The sequence below is a fragment of the Monodelphis domestica genome, chromosome 6 (assembly GCF_027887165.1).
Source record: "Monodelphis domestica isolate mMonDom1 chromosome 6, mMonDom1.pri, whole genome shotgun sequence".
NCBI lineage: Eukaryota > Metazoa > Chordata > Mammalia > Didelphimorphia > Didelphidae > Monodelphis > Monodelphis domestica.
This window is the reverse complement of record NC_077232.1, coordinates 135336595-135359472: the sequence shown is the minus strand read 5'-3', so window position 1 is coordinate 135359472 and position 22878 is coordinate 135336595. Positions and strand designations below refer to the sequence as shown.

At 32.5% G+C, this 22878-nt stretch overlaps 1 protein-coding gene and 1 pseudogene across 1 annotated transcript in view; both read left to right on the top strand.

The window, feature by feature from the left end:
- The window catches only part of GABRA2 (gamma-aminobutyric acid type A receptor subunit alpha2), a 127314-nt gene that overhangs the window by 8310 nt on the left and 96126 nt on the right, over positions 1-22878 (top strand). The gene's annotated exons all lie outside the window — the stretch shown is intronic.
- On the top strand, positions 20069-20961 carry LOC100014734 (probable RNA-binding protein 18; annotated as a pseudogene).

Sequence of the window (22878 nt, the reverse complement as noted above, 5' to 3'; positions counted from 1 at the left end):
TTTAATATACATAAATGCTTAGTTTCCCTAAAATAATCTACTGGGAAAATGTTAAAACCTGAAATACCCTCTTTTCTTTGAAGGAATGAAAAGAATAACTAATTAAGTCATAATTTGGGGGTTTTGAAAACCCCAAAATTAGTTTGGTAGAAAAAGCACTACTTCTTTTTATAACGGAAGGCAAAGCAAATGAAGAATTGATAAATGAATGCATCCCAAATGGAAATAACAAGTTATGTAACTTAGGAAAAACTACTGTGATTTAGTGTAAAGAATGGGCAGTCCTTGGAGTCAGAAAGACCTGGCTCCATATTCAACCTCTGACATTCATCAGCTCCATACTCATTTAACTTCTCTTTATAAATTTTAAAGTGTCATTTCTGTGTTTATTTCCTTGTTCTTAAAATTTAGGAAAATATGACATTCTTTTGTAACTAATGGAGATAGACTGACAATCAAACAAACCAAAAATAAAACAGCCCTAAAATGTGAAATCACCTTGAGGTGTGTGTAGTTGCAATGAAAATTTTAGATTACTAGTTGAGTAAAGGGCTTAGGAAGACTCTCTGAAGTAAGAGCTTAGTAACCTAAAGCTTTTTTGCAATTGCCAAGTCAGGAAATTGTTGATAGGCTTTTAGTGTTCAAATAGACTTTTTTATTGACCTTCTCCAATGATAGTTTGGTTTGCCTTGAGTCTCTTATCTACCAAGACCAGTAAGTTCAGATTAGCTTAAATTAAGCACACTGATCAATTTTCCCCTTTTCATCTTCATCTTGATCTTTTTAGCTAATACCACACCATTCAGTTGAGGGATTTTACATTACATTTGAGTGTAATGTGATTGTATTCCATATTTTAACCAACTGAAAGAGAAGGATTCATTTTTTGGACCTCTTTCAGGGTAACTGGCCACAAATAGAGTAATTCTAGGAGAATTAAATTGTATTTTCCATAAATTTTGTGTCCAACGTGCCAGTTGATTCATGTTTTTTTGTGTAATCACAGTAAAAATTTAGGATTAGCTTTGACAATATCTCCTAAACACTACATTTACCTGCAAGTAAGGATAGCACTAACATAGCATGAAATTTCATGTGATGTTTCTCCTTTTCTCATTTAGCCAATCATAGTTCTAGTTGTTCTTGTTTTCTCTAAATCCATAAAAAAACAATATTTTGTTAACCATGAAATCCATTATAAATGGATTGACAAGGATAGCAAATGATAAACATGCTTCTGCAAGTCTCTTCATCAGTATGCAACTTTATATTTTCCTATTTTTTTAAATTTGCATGGCAACTATTAGCAGGATCATAAATACACTGTTATACAATTTTATATGATTTGCTTTTATCATATTAGCATGTGGAAGAAATGGGCAAAATTTAATGGGGATAATCTTGTCTTCTCTAAGAGAAAGAAGCAAATCAGTACTTGCCTGATTTTATATGCTTTTATTAGTTTTTATATATAGTAAAACCTATGAAAAGATGACCATTCTGCATATTCATTTTTACTATTTATGCCACAAAATGTTGCTACTGCCTAAGCATGAGTGTAGCCTACAAATGATGAAACTCCTCATGGGTGGTTCATGAAAGTATTCTCATTGTTTTACTGTATAATTATCTTGTACAAGTAAAGCATTTGCTAATTAAATAAAATAAACTTACACAAGTTAACTCAATGTAGTATAAGTCATAGACATCACACATGAGTAGTTTATGGTAATTATTTTTATAGCATCAAATCATTTTTATTTCCCCCTAATTTTGCTCTTATTTCTTTTTGTAATTATTGGTCATTCATATCTTGGCTCATACTATTGCTTTGTGCCTTTCTCTCTCTTTCTTGCTCTCTGACACAAGAGTTCTAGATTTGATGCTCCAACAAGGGTGATGCAGATAGCTCTATATTTGGAAGTAAAGAGAATGTGTTCAAATCCTGGCTCTCCAATTTACTGCCTATGTATGCTACTTCCTATGCATGCTACTCACTTAGCATCTGTGGACCTTTCCATTCTCATCTTTAAAATGAGGGTGTGAGACTAGATTATTATCTAAGGTCCATTCCATCTCCTGTTTTTTTATTTGATGATACTTTGCTACAATACCCTGATCTTAAGGGAAAGAATTAAACTCTACTTATTTCTTAATCCATGCAATCCTATCCCACCAGTCTGTTTCTCTTCCCAACCTAGGAGACTTTCTAAATTGATTTTTTAAATCATGATGCCCTTTCATGATTTAGGTGAAGTCTTCAGAGTGCTTCTCATTATTTAAGTTCATCAAGTAAAATTCATAGGATTATCAAGGACATAAATTGTAGAGTTGTTTTGGTACTCCTGACCAAACTTCTCCCTGACAGTTACTTCTTTGATTCTTGCCCCAGTTCCAGATGGCCTGGCTACAATAGGTGCTAAGACTATAAAGCTATCCAATGCTTTCTGGGAATAGGAAACGTTAGTAATATAGCAGGAGTATAATGATTCTGGATTGTTGGGGAATCATGCTATTATGCAGAAGTGAGAACTACTCACTTCAGAACTAATATTCTCTTCACTGCTCTACATCATATTCCTTCCTCTGTTGATTAGATGAGTGTGAATGTCAAAGGGTGGATTACTGGGTCACAGGAAATGAGAAAATTGGGTTCTGTGAATTACCTATATATATATATATATATATATATATATATATATATATATATACACACATATATATGTAGAAGTTGGACAAGATATGTGATTCTGAGTCAGGCAGTAAATTTATTAAAGAAAGAAGGGGAGTGTCTTGGAGGTCAGTAGGCAACATCTATCAGAAGTTTGATTAGATGCATGATATTGATTTAGTGAACTTCAAAGAAGAGATTTATAATGGAGGTAAATGGAAAACTGATAAGTGGCAATGGGGAGCAAAGAGTATACATTCAAAAATCACCTCAAACAAACATTAAACAGATAGGAAACACAGGAGATCACTATCTCCCAATGAGCTATTTATAATACCAGCACATTGATTTTAGTCATTGGATCATTATTTTGTTTTTTAAAGTGTAAATTAATTAAAAACGTATGTATATGAATGCTACATGGTATTTATTGTGTTTTAAACTTTTATTTAGAGGATGAACCAAATATGCTTTTCTCCCTATACTACAAAGGAGTCTTATTGCTTTGATGTCAATAATGAATACAGGAAAATGCTACATTTTCTTCTTTTGTACCCTATTCATTAAAAAAAAATCAAAGGAAATAATTCTATTCCCAAATGGAAGTAAAAAAAAATGGGAGATGTGTCACACAGTCAGAATGACTTCATCAATATTACATAAATATTGAGGAATGAATACTTTAATCGCATTTCTTCTGAGAGCATTGCTAGGTTACAGGGTGAAAGGGAAGGTAGAAGAAAAGGTAAAAATTATACATATATATATATATATATCCTAATAGCATTCTAAAACCCATTAGTTAGTTTATCTTTTGTAGTGAAACCTAATGCATTTTAGTAGGGATTGGGGAGGCATTCAATTTCTATTAGGGACATAAAAGGGTCAGGTGTTTGTAGAAAAGTATGTGTTAAAAGCTTTCCAAGACAGAAAAGAACTTCAGACTGAAATTGGATGGCTATCTTAGAGTAGGAAGACAATTGTCATGGGAGTTTTTGAAATGAGATGAGAGGCTTTCCCATATGCTCTTACTGCAATTCTTTTGAGAAGATTTCAGAATTTAAAGATGTTTATTTGGTATTCACATGGTCAAGTCAGAGTGGGAAGAAAATGCTTAATTATATGATTTTAGGAAAATATATTTTTCAGCCTCTTCAATAGGATTAAATATGCCAGTCATTCTGTGTGGTGAGGATGAAGGCAAATGACATAAATTCAGATTGGTTATGATGAACATATAAAGCAAAGCTTCAATTTCTCAGCAATAAAAAAGTTGACTAAAATGCCAGCCAGGTTTTCAAGCAAGATTAAAAATTGGAGAACAGGAAATAAGAAGTCTTAATTAAAAGAAAGTAGAATCGCCTGGCTGGTGTTCAGGTCAGGTAGAGGGGAAAATGGGAGGAGAGATCTAATTAGTTATCTAGGGCATGTAAGAGGGTAATCATTGAAGCAAAACAATGTAATACTGATCATGATGCTAGGAAAGATAGCAAGAGACTCTTTTACATAGATATTAAAGAACTTCACAATCACAAGAAAGAAAATGGCTAACAAATGGTTAAAACATGAGTGAAAATAAATAACATTATGAAACATTTAAACGTGGATTAATCCGATTAAATAAATATGTTTTAGTAGAATGGAAAACAATGGGCATATCAAGTAACATTTCTAAAATGTTTGTCATTATACTTGTAAAAATGAAAAGTTTTCTATCCAAATAACTCATTATAGACTGGAGTTGAAAATTATGAGTATGTAATTATTGAATACAAGTCAGTAAACCTGCATATTTGCTGTTTCTGGTGTATATTTACCTAATAATGGAGTCATTATCTAAAGTGTGATGTCAAAATATCTAAGTCATAATCCAAACAGAACTTTAATTGCAAAATAAGAAAGAAACATAGACTGGGTACAATGCTCTAATACCCACATTGTTTCCACTTTGATTACATCTCTAGTATTCCAAATACTACCAATAGTGAGCTGGTCACAGCAGCACTATGGTATCATGCCTTCAAGATCTGTAGCAATAGCATGTGACATGGAGACTGAATTATTGTGGATAAAGGAAACACTTTACTGCTTCTATTTTCTATGACTCTTTCTCCCAATCAGCAATCACCATACATGGCTAAAATTTTCCTGACCTGTGCCAAAGATGAATTAAGTCCACTCTGACAAGCCTGGAGGGACAGTCACAACCATTTTAGTGACACTTTCTATTTTTGCTACTACTACTATCTCAGTCACCAACTGAAGGCTTAGGTATAAGGCACCAAATGTTCATTTTTTAAGGAGCAGAAGAGTCTAGATCTGAGTGAATATAATCTATAAAGAGAAAAAATAGAAAGTAAATCAGAGTTTTTATGAATTACATCAGTTTTTCAAATTTCATGTCCTCACAATTTTACCTAATGGCCCCTTTTGGTCCTCTATCCAGACTGCTTTTAAAGGTAAAATAATTATTTAAAGACTTAACCCTTAAAATTTCTGAACAAGGCATCAACATCATAAGTGACTGCAAAAAAAAAGTCATTACTTTTATAAGCAAATGGATTTTTTCTATCCAACATTGTGGTAAAATTTACAATGCAGGTTCTAGGAAAATAGCTTTGTTTTATAATCCCCTGGAAAGCTGAACCCTGCCAATTCAAGAAAAGAAACATTATATTCTGAAGAATTTCTGAATCTCGAAGTAGGATGGATTCCATTCAATTTAATAAGCATTTTAAATTCTCTTCCATTTCTTCTAAATCTTTGCTCTGGGGCCTAGCAATACCATATTCCAAGTGCATTTTTTTCAAATACATGGAGACAGTTATCATACCACTTCCCTCTTCTTGTGTTCAAGTTAAATGAAACTTACATTTAATATTAAATAAATTCAAAACTAATTAAGTACTTTACATATTTACCAAAATGTGGCCACACCTCTCATATTGTTTACTTTCTAATATTGAATTGGTTATTGGTTAATATTTGAATGATGTAGAGTGTAGCAAATCAGTAAGAATAGAGATAGGTCTGTAGGCATATAAAATGTCTCAAAGGAGGCTAAACCTACTTGAAAATTGATCTGGACAATCAGCATTTATTCCCTCATTCAAAAACATTTATTAATTACTGCCTGTGGTCGGATAATAGCATTAGGTGCTAAATATAAATTATAGGCAGTGAAATTAAGTATATGAAAATCATGGACATTTGGATATGCTTATAGCTTTAAGACTAGCTACTAGGAAAACTAAATTCAGCAAATTGCTATTGTTTAGATTATAATATGCATTTCAGTTCAGTACTCAATTAATCAATAAATATTTATATCTCCATCAGTCATTAGTCATGGTCAATGAGCTATACCTAGAACTGAGGGAAATTGTGTCTAGATTCTATTTGGAATATAGTTTAGTGTCTTTTATGACCCCATTCTATTTGTCATTATGAGAACCCAAATGATGTTACATGTCTAAAGGAAAAGGAATGCTATGAAATCAAATGATAAGAATTAAAAAATAATTTGCACTGTTTGTGGAATACAAAGTATATTATATATTGTGAGAGACTGCTTATATATGATATGTGGTGCAAAACATCTTCAATAATCCATCTCATAAGAAAGGAGAGTTGATTATATAACAAGGTTGATATAACAGAGGCATATCCAGAACTTACCTTGGATGGTAATTACAAGATAGTAGGAGAATCAGAGTAAGGCTTTCAATATATTTGATATTTCCACTGAACAGGACTGTTGACAAAACAGACAATAGTACAGCATGAAAAAATGTAAATGGTCTATAATGCACTTCAGTAGAAGGAGTACCCATTGAAATGAAATCATGAATCCACCACATAAATAAATACATGTTGGATTTTGAAATGGATATTTTGGGGCTGGCAGTTTTCTTATCATTTCCTTAGATTTCTTCCCCAGAAGTCATACTGAATTAGCTACTGCCCTTCAAAGAAGATTTTAAGGCTTTCCATTGAAGTTTCAGATTTGGATAGAGGCTGTATAAATGAATAAGAGAAGTTCTGTTAATGAAACTCTCTGGGACAACTTAACTATGCTTTTAGAGTTTTCTGGATGGCCAGAATTTTTTCTTACCATATGTTCAATGGTATGCAAGACAGAACTAGTAAGACTATGTGGTCTAGAAAGATGATTCCAGCATGAAAGAAATTAAAGCCTAAAAATATTTATCATTATCTCATCCAAAATTCTGATTTCTCAGGTAGGAAATGAAGAATCAGGATGAGATTATCACTAAGGTCCCTCCCATGTCTGATGGTCTATGTTTCTGTGATTTTTCTATATGTCTTCTGTAAGATTAAAGGATTGAATGTGGGAAAGAAATAATCTTCAGAAAGGGAATAAAATAAAGGAAATATGGAATTCAAGAGTATTTTTTTTTCTTATCTGAGACTAATTAGAAATCAGTTGCCACTTCTGGTAAGGTTAGCTCATTCCTTTGGGCTTATCTGGAACTTATATCAATCTTGCTTGTGTGGAAAGAAGAGAAATATTGCATTATATAGAGCCAGTGCCAGTCTAAGAGTGTATTATTTAAAATTTATATTGAATAAGAAAAACTTGGAACTGAAGCTTTCAACTGTTTTTTTTTTTCATTACCTTTAGGCATTGACCTCCAGAGCTCCCTATTTCTTTTCTTCCCTTGTGCAATATTCTTCCAATGAAGACTTGTGGTAGAGTTTTGATTGTCTAGAAACCATGAAATGGAAATAATTTCTACTCACTCTTTATGAATAAGATATATATATATACAAATATATATATATATATAACTTAGGGAAATCATGTTGAGAGAATGAGAAAGCAAAGAAAAAAGTGAGTAAATTATTTTTAATAAATCAATAAGAGAAAAAGTAGTGATGGGTTAGGTCCCTTTTGGTTTTATGCTATTATAATTTCCTTTTATGAAATTTCTTTTTGTATTCTGTCAAATTGTTAAATCATATTGGGGATAGAGGAAGATAATATAGAAAGGGTCAGACCTCATTCTCCTATCAAGAGACAGGAAAAGGCAGAACTGTTCATGTCTTCAGTTGTTCTGTTTTCTCTGATAGCACAAGGATTTTTTGTTGCATGCCCAGTTCGTTAATCTCTTCTTTCTCTTTTTTGTTAAAATGGGTACTCGGGGATATAAATTTTCCCTTCAGTACTGGTTTTACTTTATTTCAAAAATTTTGATATGTCATTTCCTCATTGTCATTCTCTTTAATGAAATAAGTATTGGTTTCTGTGATTTGTTCTTTAACCCACCAGTTTGGGAGAATAAGATTATTTAATTTGTAATTAATTTTTATGATCAGTCTTTATGAATATACCATGTGCTGCTGAAAAGAAGATATATTTCTTTTATTCCTATTTACTTTTCTCCATATATCTATTAACTCTAATTTTTTTTAAAGATTTCATTCACATCTCTTAGTTCTTTCTCATTTCATTTTTGGTTTGATTTATCTAGATTTGATAGAGAAAGGTTCATGTCTCAAACTAATATCATTTTACTATCTATTTCCTCCTTAAGTTCCAAAAGTTTGTTCTTTAAAAATCTGGATGCTATATACCATTTGATGCATACATGTTGAGTACTGATATTTCTTAATTTTCTATATTGCCTTTTATCAGGATGTAATTACCTTCCTTATCTCTTTTAATCAGATCTATTTTAAATTTGGTTTTGCCATATATAATGTTCGTGACTTCTATCTTCTTTTTCTCAATTGATGCCCAATAAATAAATCTTATTTTACTTCTTCCTTCTAGTTTCTCTTAGTGATATCCTTTTTTGTCCCTTGCCATTTTTTACATATTAAACAGTTTAATATCACAAACTCTACCTATGAGTATTTCTTCTATCTACTATGATAATGAAAATAATTTTAAGAGTTGCAGTTTTCATTTCCCATATAGGAATATAGTCAGTTTGACCTTATTGAAGCCCTTAAATTTTTTTCCTCTTCTTTACCTTTTTATGATTTCGTTGAGTTTTGTATTTGGACATCAAATTTTCTGTTTAGATATGGTCTTTCTTTAGGAATTCTTGAAAATCTTCTATTATATTAAATGCCCATATTGCCCCTTGAAAGTATATAGTCAGTTTTGATGGGTAGGCAATTCTTGATTGTAGACCCAATTGTTTCACCTTCCTGAATATCATATTCCAAGTCTTGTGGTCCTTTAGTATGGAAGCTGCCAAGTCCTGTGTAATACTGACTTGGGCTCCTTGATATCTGAATTGTCCCTTTCTGCCTGCTTGCAGTATTTTGTCCCTGACCTGGAAGCTCTTGAATTTGGATATAATGTTCCTGGGGGTTGTCTTTTGGGGATTTGATGTAGTGCATAATCTGTGAATTCTTTCAATGTCTATTTTGACCTCTTGTTCAGAATATCATGGCAGTTTTCTTGCATAATTTCTTATAATATGATGATAAAGCTTTTCTTTTGTTGTTCCAGATTTTCAGGTAGACCAATAATTCTCAAATTTTATATTCTGGATGTGTTTTCCATGCCCATTGTTTTTTTCAATGAGATATTTCATGTTTTCTTCTATTTTTTCATTCTTTTAACTTTGCTTTATTAATTCTTTTTGTCTTATGATATCGTTAACTTCTACTTGTCCAATTCTAGTCTTCAAAGACTAATTTTCAGCTATCATATTTTGATTTCCTTTTTGTCTTGGTCTATACTTTGTTTCTTGACTTCCCAGTATGTCAATTCTGGTATCCAATTTGCTATTACTTCATTTAATTTCTGTGCTTCTTTTTCCATATGGGTAATTTTGTCTTTTAAACTGTTATTTTCTTTTTGTTTTCTTTTTATTTCTTTTTCCCATTTTTCTTCTTTCTTACTTAGTTCTTGAACTCCTTTTTTAATGTCCTTTAGAGATTATGACCAATTTCTTTTTTTTTTTTTGGCAAGGGAATGAGGCTTGGATTAAAAAGTTTTGCTTGTTTTTCACTCTCTGCTATTGCTTCTATATTTTGCTGTTTTTCTCCATAGAAATTATCCAGGAACAAGAGGATTTTATACTGTTGCTTATTCCTTTTGCCACTAGTTTATTGAGGTTCCTGCATGTTGTTTGGTCATTTCATTTTTAGCTTCTATCTCACAGGGCTTTGCCTTGGAAGTATCTTCCATTCCATGTCAGAAGCCCGAGTGAGGGCAAGTAGATCTGTAATGTTCTTTGTGTAGTTTCCACTTCAAAGTTTTTCACCTTGAGGCTATCTTTCCAGACCCTGCTGCCTACACTGTGACCACTCCTGTTTTTGCCCAAGCTCCATGCTCTTTATCCTAAAGTCTCACTGCAAAGATGTTTTAAGTGCCATTAGGGGGTAATTCTCTGGTGCTTTCAATCATCTCCCAATAATTTAGAGATTGCCTTGACCCTCTGCTCTAACTCTGTAGAGGAAGGTATGTATGTGGGGAAGGGATGATCATTTTTTGCTTTAATTAGTGCAGGTTCACCACCTCATAGGTGAGAATATCCATTCACTGCCTATCTTTAATTTTCTGTCCAGTGGGAAAGGCCCTTTCCTTGTCCAGTTTTGATTTCTGTCCTTCTGAGATGCTCTGTAATGATCAATTGGAAGGAGATTCAGAAGGCTCCTACTACTACACAGCCATCTTGGTTCTGCCCTCCAGAGACCAGTAGGATTTTTTGGATGGGAATATGTAGACAAAATTGGTAATGGCAACCAAGATAAGTAAGATGGTAGGAGAGCACTTATCTGTGTTTGTTGAATCTAAATTACCAGGGCTACATAAGGTATAGAAACAACTGGCAAATATGATGATTAAGTCATTAGTAATTATTTGTGAAGGATTAATTGTTAAGAATTCAAAAAGTGAGTAAAGCATGTAAGAAGGGCAAATTTGGTACCAATTTTTAAGGGGGAATAAAGAGTACATATTAGGATAGTAGCCCCTGTGATGAAATGCCTTGAATGCAAAAAAAAAAAGGCTTGATTGAAGGAAATGAATGAAGATATTTAGATGGAAGAGATGACTGGGCTCAGGAAAAAGGAGTCCCTAGAAGATAACTGTTTTCAAGATTTTAAAGACTTGTTAAATGGAAATAGAAAGAGTCAGGAAACAAAACTGTGAGAAATATGTTGAGATGCAAAGAGCAAAATATAGACTGGGTTTCATGAAGGGAAAAAAGGACTCTAACAACTCAAGTCAAACTTAAATGTAATGCTGCCTTAGGAGGAATTCATCAAAAGATGAAGTCAAGAAAGCCTAGATGACTACTTGCTGAATATGTAATTTGAAGGGATTCTTTTTCAGGCAAGTTTTGGAAGAGAGTATCTGAGCCTTTGATGCTCTTTACAATTCTTTACAACTGAGGTATTATACAACATAAGCTGGAAGAAAGATTGTAATGGGGGAGGAGGAATCCACTTGATAGCAATGCTTTCGAAGTCTGTGGTTAATATTTCTTTTCTACTTCATAAATAAATGATTCACTGCATTCTAAATAACTGGTAATAATACATGGTGCGCATGTTCCAACTTGACTCATTTCTACCTTGATTCAGACATATTGTAGCCATCTTATATAACTCCTAAACATAATGCTTTCATACAGAAACCAAGACTCATGAAATATAGTTAACCTGGGTATCACTCCTGCCTGGTTAAAAAAATTGACTTCATAGTATCAAATAACTAGATTCATCAGTACATTTTCATATTTTGATATGGAAATGAATTTTTAGCTTTTTATACTTTTTACTTGAAAAGTTTGGAACTTCTGGCAGATTCCTTTTGTCAAACTTGATTTATACTCACCATTAATCTGGATAAAGTGTCATATTAAAAGAAAAAAAAGTGACTTCTTTAAAATATCATATTCTTATTGAAGTCATAGTGTTTTATTTTATTTCATTTCCATGACAATTGTGCAGACAAAAATTATGTAAAACAATGTTAAGATGTTAAAGTTCTTGCTGTGGTCTCAAATTATTTCTTATTGTTCAATTGTTCAATATTAAAAAAAAACCTCTAACAAAAATGTGTCAGGAAATAAAAACTTGCGAATACAAAATAATTCTTTAAACTACTATCATTTCATTATAGATTCAAATGCAATGTTAGAAAAGTTCAATAATTTAAAGTTTTCCTCAACTTCAGTAGCACTATCATAATAGGATTCTAGTTCTCGTTCTTGTTGTTTAGTTGTCTTAGTCAGATCCAGTGCTTCATAACTCTATTTTGAGCCTTCTTTGCAAAGATATTGGAGTGGTTTTCCACTTTCTTGCCTAGCCAATTTTAAGATGAGCAAATGGAGGCCAACATGGTTAAGTGATGTACTCTGTTGTACAGCTAGCAAGGATCTGAGAATGTGTTTGAAATCAGGTCTTCCTGACTTCAAGCCTGGTGCTTTTGCCAGTATACCCCTAACTGTCCCAAATTTTTCCAATATATCTCTATTTTTCCGTTTCACACTGTCTTGTCTCCTTGCTTTTATCCTATAAATGCAGTTATTTGTTTAGGATTTTACTCATTTTTTTCCTATTCTTAATTTACAGTCTCTCAGAAAAGTTATGGCTCTTATAACATATACCTCTATATAGAACCCTTTTAAATTTAATTTTAATTTATATTTATTTTATTGCAGAACCCTTCCTCTGGGTTCTGTCTTGAGTTCCCTTATGAATTACTTACTATGCAAGAGAGCTTAGATATCTCTCTGGTGTATCAAAATCAATATATGTGAAATTGACCTTCTCAAAGTACTTTTCATGAATCTACTAATTTCATGAATTCTACTAATAGAGCTGCCATTTATTCACCCAAGTTTAAAACACACCAAATTTTGGTCCACTTAACTGTGATGCTCCATAGCAATCAGTAGCCAAATCTTTTATTCAATTTGTACTACCTGTTACCTTCACTCTTTTTATAGTGTTGCCACTTCAAATGTCATTGCTCACAAATTCAGTTTACATATTACTGGCAGATTAATCTTAAAATCACAATTCTATGTAAATTTATTTTTTTAAATATTTCAATAAACAATATAAATAGTATTCTATGAAAATATTTTTTAATTTTTCAATGATGGGGTTATCTTCTTAACTTGCACACCACAATAATTATTACAATCTTCCTTTTCATTATTCTTACTCCAACTTTAATTTTGCTCATACTATTCCTCCTTAGCTGCTCCAGAGACCAGTAATATGGGAATATTCATTAATCCCTAAACATGCCCCCAAAATGTAAACATCTAAAATATATGGAAAAAAGATCTCATTCAGTCATTAGGCCCCAACAATTCAAATGTTTTGTTCAATTCCATATATCTAGTTACAGAACTAAGATTAGATAATGGGTTACTGACTTCTTGTCTAGTTGATCTTTTTACTACATCATGAAGCATAAAGGCCTTTTTTAAAACAAAGAAAAATCAGATTCTTGAAGGATTTTGCTTAATCCTATGTTCTTTGAATTAATTTCAGAGATTAATTGTTTGAAGGAAACTGGAGCAACCTAAGGTCTTTGGTTTTAAAGAATTTGAGAACTGATAAAGAAAGCACCCAACACAGAAGCTCTGTATCCTTGCCCAAGTCTTAGAGGGAAATTTTCTAGGTCAGATATGATAAATGACCTATGCTACTGCTCTTCAAACTTCTTAAGACACCCATCTTTAAGGGATATTCATTATATATAAAACCTGTTCTACTCTTATTTTGACATCATCAATGATTAATGGAATGTGGATATAGCAGGTCACACAAAATTGCAAATGGACAAAAATACTAGACAGATGTAAAGAATTTTATGATTCTCATGCCAGTTTAATGAAAGCATAGCTGCTATCTTTACCTAGAGATATTGCATATTAGATACAGAAAAAAATACAAATTCTGGATAAGTGGTGATACTTGATGCTAACATGGATATTGATGAAAATATGGGTGGGTCATTTAGCAGTCATCAATATTGATTAAGAAAACAATCATATGCATGCATCTCCAAGAAATTTATTAGGGTACTCTTGGAAAAATCTTTCCTTTGGACAGGGTCATTGGTGACTACAATCCATATTTAATCACTTTATTCCTGTGAAGAGCATAGAAAACAAAGATAGTATAAACCTATTGAAATTCAAGGAGGTCTCTTGGTCACTAATAACAGTTCATTCTTTTTTTTTTTGTAGTAACAGAAGTAAAACTGTAGGTACAAACAAATCATTTTATCTCATATAAATAACATATTAAATTAAAATATATTATTTAAGGAGCAAAGTGGAGAATTTCACAGACCTATACTTTTTGCTGATGAAAATAACAATTGGCTCTTCACATATCAGGATACTGAAATAATGCTAACAGAAATTTGGGGGGGGAGTGTTGTTATTTATAAGTAGTAGCTGAAGACAGAATTTATATTATAGCCCATAGAGAAAACACAGTTCTCAGTCAATGGAAACCACCTATTTTATAAAGAATTATATAATTTTGACCAAGTGAAATTATTTCTTTGATGCTCAGCATGACTTCCTATTCTGATACTGCTTTATTGTAACACTTTCTCCTTTGGATAAATATATTTCATCAATTTGTGAGAAAATATAAGATTGCTTTAGGAAGTAATCTTCTAAAATTCTGCTAACTTTAAATGCATATCCTGCCATCTATAAAATTAATTAGCTCCTCAAAGCCATATTATCTCTTTTGCATTCACCTTGCTTCCCAGTGTACTATTGTATACTGTGCAATCAATTTTTTAAATTTTTTATATTTAATTGGTTAATTAATTTAGAATATTTCCCCATGCTTACATGATTCATTCTTTCTCTCCCCTCATTTCTCCCCACTCCCAGAGTTGACAAGCAATTCCACTGGGTTTTACATGTATCATTGTTCAAAACCTATTTCTTTGTTATTCATATTTGCAATAGAGTTATCATTTAAAGTCCAGATCCCCAATCATATCCCCATTGAACAACGTGATCTGTCATATGTTTTTCTTCTGTGTTTCTACTCCCACAATTCTCTTTCTGGATGTGGATACCATTCTTTATTATAAGTCCCTCAGCATTGTCCTTGATCATTGCATGCAACTGATTTTTTAAACTGGTCAGTTTCTGGTGTATTGGAAAGAGGAGAAAAATGGACTAAAATCACAATCAGAAAACTGAAAAGAAATGACTGCTTCTTTATGAGGATCCATCTTGGTAACTCAGAGTAACAATCATTTGGAAATGAGAGGATGTGATGAGACATGATGGAGAAAGCCCATGGATTAGATTTTATAATGAAACAAGTAGTTTGACATGGACAGAGTCACAGAGTGTTCTAGGCAATCAGTAGACTGACCAAAAGTTCATGCAATAAGGCAAAAGTTATTAGCCAAACTAGAATAGAAGGGATATTAGGAAATAATATATCCAAATTTGGTTATATAAAATTTGAATAGTTTGTCAAGAATAAGTCAGTGGAACTAAAATTACAAAAGAATATGGGGAGTAGCTGGGTGGCTCAGTGAATAAATAATCAGGCTTGGAGATGGGAGGCATAGGGTTCAAATATGACCTCAAACAATTCCTAGCTCTGTCACCATGCCTAGCCCTTACCACTCTTTGATAGGAATGTAAGTGTTTTTTGTTTGTTTGTTTGTTTTGTTTTGTTTTAAAGAAAAGAAAATGTTCACAGAAAATTTTGTAGCAAATTTCTCAAAAAACATTTTCATATGCTCTGTATGTAATACAGATGTATATACATATATTTATGTGCATTTTTACACATGCATATTATCTATTTATTCACACACAAACACATACTGTCACCACGCCCACATATCAACATAGAAAACATCTTTATAACTATCTCCCTTTAGAATTTATTCATAACAAGTCAGGCCAATGAACCCAAGAAAGCAACTATAATACCACCATCACTATTTCTATCTTGGCAATTGCAGTCCTAATTGAGAGAAACAATCCCTTTGGAAAGGGGTTCACATTCCTTGCCATCAGTAACATGAACCTCTGAATTACTGCCACTAATGATTAGGTAATATAAAAACAAATCTATAAATACATATAATTTTAATACTAAATGATTTTCATACATTAAATGATATTTTCTTAGTAGAAATAATATTTAAGAAAATGCATTGCCATGTGCATTGCCATTTTACACTAAAATATCTCAATCCTTTCCTTTTATCTCAGCAAAAATCTCCTCAATATATTTGACCATTCATAAGAATGTGAGTTCTGGAAGTAAAGAAGATTCCCACTTTAAAATATTCCCAATGTTTAGCATAGTGATATGTACATAATAAAATTTGAATTGACTTTCTTTCTAATTTATAATAAAATACTATTAAGATAATTAATTTAGAGTTAGATACCAAGGGAAACATTTAAATTCTAAAAACCCAAAAGCTATATGGTGGAGGACTGGGGTCTATGTAGTAAAAAGTGATAAAAAGTAAATCACATTTGTGTTACACTTGCATGGGAACAAGGCTATTGAAAAATATCAATATTTTCCTTCTCAAATTATATAACTGTGAATTATGGAGCACCATGGAACATTACACTCAGGACAATCAAAATTTCAGGTGACTCAAAGGAAAACAGGACATTTTGTGGGGTTAAGTAAGCCACAGTGTAATCCTTCTAATGATTTGAAAGGATGAAGAAGCATATTTTAAAGATATTTTGTTTTACCAATTATATTTAATAACAATTTTCCACATGTTTTCTGAAGTTATACAATCCAAATTTTCTTCCTCACTTCTTTTGCTCCACCTTTCTGGAGATGATAAACAATTTGATCTGGTTTACTCATGTATTATAATTGATGAAGAAGCATAAAAAATAATGACTATTCTGATAAGAAAAAGTAAAGGTGCTAGTTATGTTGTGAGTGAAGGAAAAAAGGTAGTTGTGAATTTTAGTTGGCATCTTTGAACAAAAAGATGCCCTCTAGCTGTACATTGAGTAGAAACCTAAATCAAGTATTTTTGGTAGGGCATGAACAAGAATCAAATGAGATTGAAAGGTGTGAATGGACTGTGCAAAGAAGAGCTATATAAGAGGAAATCAGATTGAGTTAGGTAGCATACTAAACTAAATTTCACGTGGATTAGTTGCTTATCATTATATAAATTACATTAGAAGAACCACATCCTCCACAAAATAATTAATTAGTTTAACCATGCATGTATGGAGGTATGTGTATATGTGTATCTGTGTGTGTGTATTGTGAATGAGTAATCTCAATCACTATTTTAGTATTTCATATGTTAACTATCTAATGTCTGTATTTCTACATTTTACTCATCAACCCAAAATAAAAATTTGCTGAGTTTTTTGGTACATATTAAATGGTACTGAAATGAACCTTCTAAAACATTCTCATGTATTCACAATAAATGATTAGGATTTTAGGGAAACTGGGGAAAACATAACCAAATGGGAAATGATTCCAAAATTAAATATTTTTATTGTCTCAGTTGCTAATCATTTTTCTCATCCAATTGTACCATAAGAATAGAGGAGTGCTATCAAGCACAGAAACAAAGCCAAGGAGAATAAGATGTTCTTTTATATCATTGTTGTCTATCGCCTCTACTTCTGCCAACTTTGAAACATGACGTTCTATGCTTTTTAATTTCTTTTTAAAAATACCATTGACTGACAATGGATACTGTACCTATACTGCCCCAGCTGAATTTAAAGGAATTAGAGAATTTTGTTTTTAAAAATGTTGTGCTAATTGTTTTGTGTCATTTATACTGAACACCTCATAGAATTTGATCCCCGTTAGTGTCGATAACAGAATTCTGTGAAGTGGTCACAAGTATTTAAATTTTCACTATTAAAAGTTACAATTACATAAATATGGTAATTGGTTCTAGCCATGAAAATAATGTTGTGTAAATTCAAATAATGGTCTACTTCACAGAATTCTTTATCAAAACTAATCACTATCTTGTAATAATTAACTATATGTTTAAACATTGTAAACAGCTTATTTGGCATCATAAAGCATATCATCAAATTATAATTTATTACCCCAATTCCACTAGATTGTGTAATGAGGAGGTAAAAAAATTAAGACAGGTACTAGCTCATTTAAAAATTGGAGCCTCACCTTGTGATAGTTACAAAGTGGAAAGAAGGTGCTATGAACAACAAAAGAGGCAAATTTAATTAGGTGTGAAGGTAGAAGAATCATCTAGAGAGAATGGGAAGCAAGAGGAATTTTTCCCTTTGTGAATAGGCAGTTAAGAGACATAATATTCAATAATAACTTTTTTCTAGAGTTATGAACTGTATGGGGGTAATAATAACTCATTCATTTAAATCATTTTCAGATTTGCTCTATACTATCCTCACAGCTTGATGAAATATTTTATGATGTCCATTTTGAAGTTAACAAAACTGAGAGTCAGAGAAGTTTAATGGCTTTTCCTTGTATTATGCAGGTCAATAGGTACTATTCCAATCAAAGACACAAAGTTCAATGATCTTTCCATCACAACATTTCAATGTATTGAATATGATTATTCAGAGTTCAAAATCCATGTTTTAAAAAATGCTGTAACATTTTCTTTTTAAGCAGTGCCATAAACGGTAATGGTTCCTTTTTTTGTAAGCTGTAGCAAGTGTTAATACATCCTCTGGGCTCAGCCTCTGATCTAATTTCCCCCCAATAGATTTTTTAATGGCAAATAATTTTTCTTAAATGGATTTTGAAACCCCTATTAAATTTAAAGTTATGATTAAATTGTAGAAAATCAGGGGGAGATATTATATCTATATCTATATATAAATCAAGCATTCCTTTTCTATCACTCACTGCAGGATTGCTAATTTAAAATGTACTAATCTTGATTTGCCTAGCACCTAAGGTACTCTTTGGGAGTAACTTTAACTGATCCAATAAAGCCCAAATGAGCTGGCCTGCAGAGCTCAGTGAAAGACATATTTTAAAACTAGGGCTACTGGGAATCAAAGTAAGAGTTTTATATTTTTTCTCTCCTGTGAGTTTTTTCAGAGAATTTGACTGAACTCAAAGGTCATGTAATACTGAAACTTTACCTCATTCCCTTTCTGAACTGAAACAATACCTACTACCTCTCACTGAAGCTTCAAATTCTATGTTGTGTTATCCTAATTGTGCACATGTTTTATCTTTCCTACTAGAAGGAAACACAGTGAGGACAAGAATCAAATAATAGTCACTGAATGCTAGGGCTAGGAATGATAATAATTCATAGAATTTAGAGTTGGAAGGGAGTTCAATGATCATAGAATACAACTCATTTTTAAGAAGAGAAAACTGAAGCCCTGAAGATTTGCATAAATGGAGATTACTATTATATCTGTTCCTGACTGGGACATAAATAATACTATATTATGAAAATGAACCCAAGTTCCTCTGAATCATGTGCTCCCTGAATGACACCCTGAAACTTCTTTAGGGACCATTCATGGCAAGCCTTTCATGCTTTATTCTTATTGAATCCTCTTCACTGCCTCAAACAGTGACTGGCATGTCACTGGTAAAGGAATAGTTGCTGAAAAGATATCTCTAAATGGATTAGTATTGTGCTTTAGGAGAGATTGCACCCAAACAAAGCTGGTCATCTGAAATGAGCTCTTTTTGATTGTCCTGAAGATCACAGAAGGTGAGAGCTGGAAGGAATTCTGAAGCAAAAAGGACATGTATGCCATGTAGATGATTCTTGGCTAATATTTCCATTTTACATAATAGAAGATTGGAGTCCAATTAAGTGAAGTAAACTACCCTAGATCACATAATGAGTGAGTGGCAGAACTGGAGCTAGAACCTTCCTTTTTATTTAACCCTAAACCATGTGGTTTTTGAGCTTTTATCATATTGTTCTTCCAAGAATTCTTCAGTGATTCTAACAATTTCAAAGCACTGATTAAGAATCTATTGTGGTTAAGGACATTAATATACATATTATTCATAGTATATTCATATGTGTGTGTGGATGTATACACACATATGTATATCTATCTATCTATCTATATCTATCTATCTATCTATCTATCTATCTATATATATATAGAGAGAGAGATAAACACAGACAGAGAGACAGAGACAGAGAGACAGAGGGGGGGCAGGCATGATTGTAGTTTGATCATCTAAAAAATGCTGGTTTTCCACTTAGAGAGCTTTGCTGTTTCAGGTAATTTTCACCATATATGAAACAAAAACCTAGACACCAAATGGGAACCAATTAATTGGGGACTGGACACACAGGTTCACTTATAGATGTTATGTAATATTGTTTTATTTTTTAAGTGTTGATTCAGGGAAACCTCAGAAGGGTTCTATGGAAAAGAGGGGAAGAAGGGAGGTCAGCAGGGCCAAGGCCTGGCAGTTGGAGTCAGGTGGTGGAGTCCTGAACTGCAGCCACCTTAGTGGCGGGAGGAGCTGAGGGGGATCAGACCTGAGCTCAGAGGGAATTGATGGAGGCAGAAACCAAAACTCTTCCCCTGGAGAATGCATCTATCCTTTCAGAGGGTTCCCTACAAGAGGGACGTTGGCTATGGATTGGCAACCTGGACCCTAAGATGACAGAGTACCACTTCCTCAAACTCCTTCAGAAATTTGGCAAAGTAAAGCAATTTGACTTTCATTTCCACAAATCTGGTGCCTTGGAAGGACAGCCCCGAGGGGAGGTATTGTTTTGTCAACTTTGAAAACAAACAGGAAGCAGAGCAAGTCATCTGGTGTCTTAATGGCAAGCTGGCCCTTTCTAAGAAGCTGGTGGTACCGCGGGCACATGCTCAAGTCAAGAGATATGATCATAACAAGAATGACAAAATCCTTCCAATCAGTCTTGAGCCATCATCAAACACTGAACCCAGTCAGTCCAACTTAAGCGTCAGTTCAAAGATAAAAGCAATTGAAGCCAAGCTGAAAATGATGGTCGAAAAACCTGATGCTGAGTACTCAGCAGCCCCTGTCTATTCCTACTTCAAACCACCAGATAAAAAAAAGGACTAGTCCTTAGTCCCGAACTGCTTGGAAGTCTCGAAGATGATGGTTGGGAAGTACTATGGCAACAAAGAAAACTGCTTTATACACCTAAACTCTGCCTTTGTACTTTGTAGATTTAAATGGTACTATCCAAGAGTACAATCACAACGTTAGAGTTTTGTAACATGGCATTTTAAACTTTTCTTATGGCTATTCCTTGCCTGAAGTATGTATAGAATTGAACACCATCCCGAATAAATTGGATTGTATCCAGAAAAAAAATAAGAAGGGTTCTATGGATCAATAGAGATGAAATAGATATATAGTTTATTTTAGATGTATAGGCAGGGTTACTCCTGGCAAATGATTTGTAAAGTACAAGAGATAGTTCATAAATATAAGAAAACTGGCAAAGTCTCTAAAATAAACATACAGTACTTTACAGTGTTGGCAAGGGTGAGGGTTGCCTAAACATCATCCCTAAAGTAGTGTTCAGCTGAATTAATCTGGACAGTTTCCTCTGCTAAAGTTTCATAACCCATATGAAGCCTCACATCCCAATTGATTATGGCTATGTGTATCAATGGTTTATAACCTAAATAGTGAATTGTACAAATTATGTTATTTATTTTATATACAAATATGCAGATCATTTTAGTCACTTATTTTTAATATACAGAAAAGGGTTTGGATTGAGACTTCTGAACTAAAACAAAGGAAACGTTATTTTATAATTATATGATGAACTTTGTTAAATCCTTTAACTAAATTTTACTTAATGGATTGGAAAGTGACACTTGATTCTTTATTTCAGAGTGAGATTCCTTTTGGGCCTCAAGGAATTCTGCTTCAATATTTACTAAGAGCAAAGTATTTTCAATCCTATATAAAATTTAAATTCTTGTGAATATTTATAGATGGGTTATATAAGTTTCTTTCATACTTTGAACAGATGCAAACAACATCCTTTCAGGGGAAAATGAAGGAAAAATAACATAGGAAGTATAGCATTGTTGCCTTATCTTCTTAATCTGTCATTTATAAATCCGAGCAAAACACTGAAGTCCAACATTTATAAAAATGACCTAGAAATGTTATGGCAGTATTAAGGCAAAAATGTAATGATCAAGAAGTAACAGGTGATAAGTGAAAAATATTCATTGAGCTACAACTGGTCTGACTACAAACTGAATGTATTTTTATTTCAAGAAATACAAAGTATAATTTATCAATGTGTTTCTACCCTTAAAGGAAAAGATGAATAATCTCGTGCACTAACTCAGGGATGGTAAACATGGCATTCCCTTTTTCCTATTCTTTAGCTAGTTTGATATATTGTAGATATCTCTTGGAAACTGTCAGGAGAGGTGAGCCATCAGTTTGAATCACTTAAAGTGTTGAAAGAGAAGGGAAGAAAAGTTACCAAGGAAACATGAAATAATAAATTCCACAGAATGAGAAAATTAAAAGGGTAGGGGGGGAATAAGTGAAAGTATTTTCAAAATGACATCATATTATTTACTTAAAATGGGCAAGATTTAAAATGTTTAAAAGTTTTGTCTATTTTCAAAAAATCAAATCAACAAATGAAAAATGAACAAATAAAAATTTATATTAAAAGTATTTAAGTATACAAATAAATATACTTGAGATATTAAATTTTATAGTCCAATAAGAAAACTAACATTTTTCTTCTCATATTTCTTCGCTGATCATTTTGGAAATAGTGTATTATTATACATTAGGTCTAAATTTAGTTTACTCTCTATCTTTTGCTCTCTCTCCTCCATGTCCTCCTTCCCTTCTCTTTTACAATATATAATCCACTATGGTTACTTGTTTGAACATAGAAGTATCTATCTTGAACATTGTTCCAATTTTTAAGTAGCATAAAATATTGATCATTAACATTTTATTAAAATACACATTTTGTATCATAACCTTCATCAGAAATCTGAGTACCAACGAATAGAATTTGAGGAATAATTTATAGCTGTGTGACCCAATCCTGAGAGAGTCAAAGGGTTTTGAGATGGGTAATTAGACTTTAAAGTAAGATTCTTCAATTATTATTTGGATCAGTGGGGCAATCTGATGAATCCTATGGATTTAATCAGAATAATCATTTTAGTTGACACGTAATTGAAGAAAACTTTTAGTTATAATTGAAAATAAAAAAATATATATTTTCC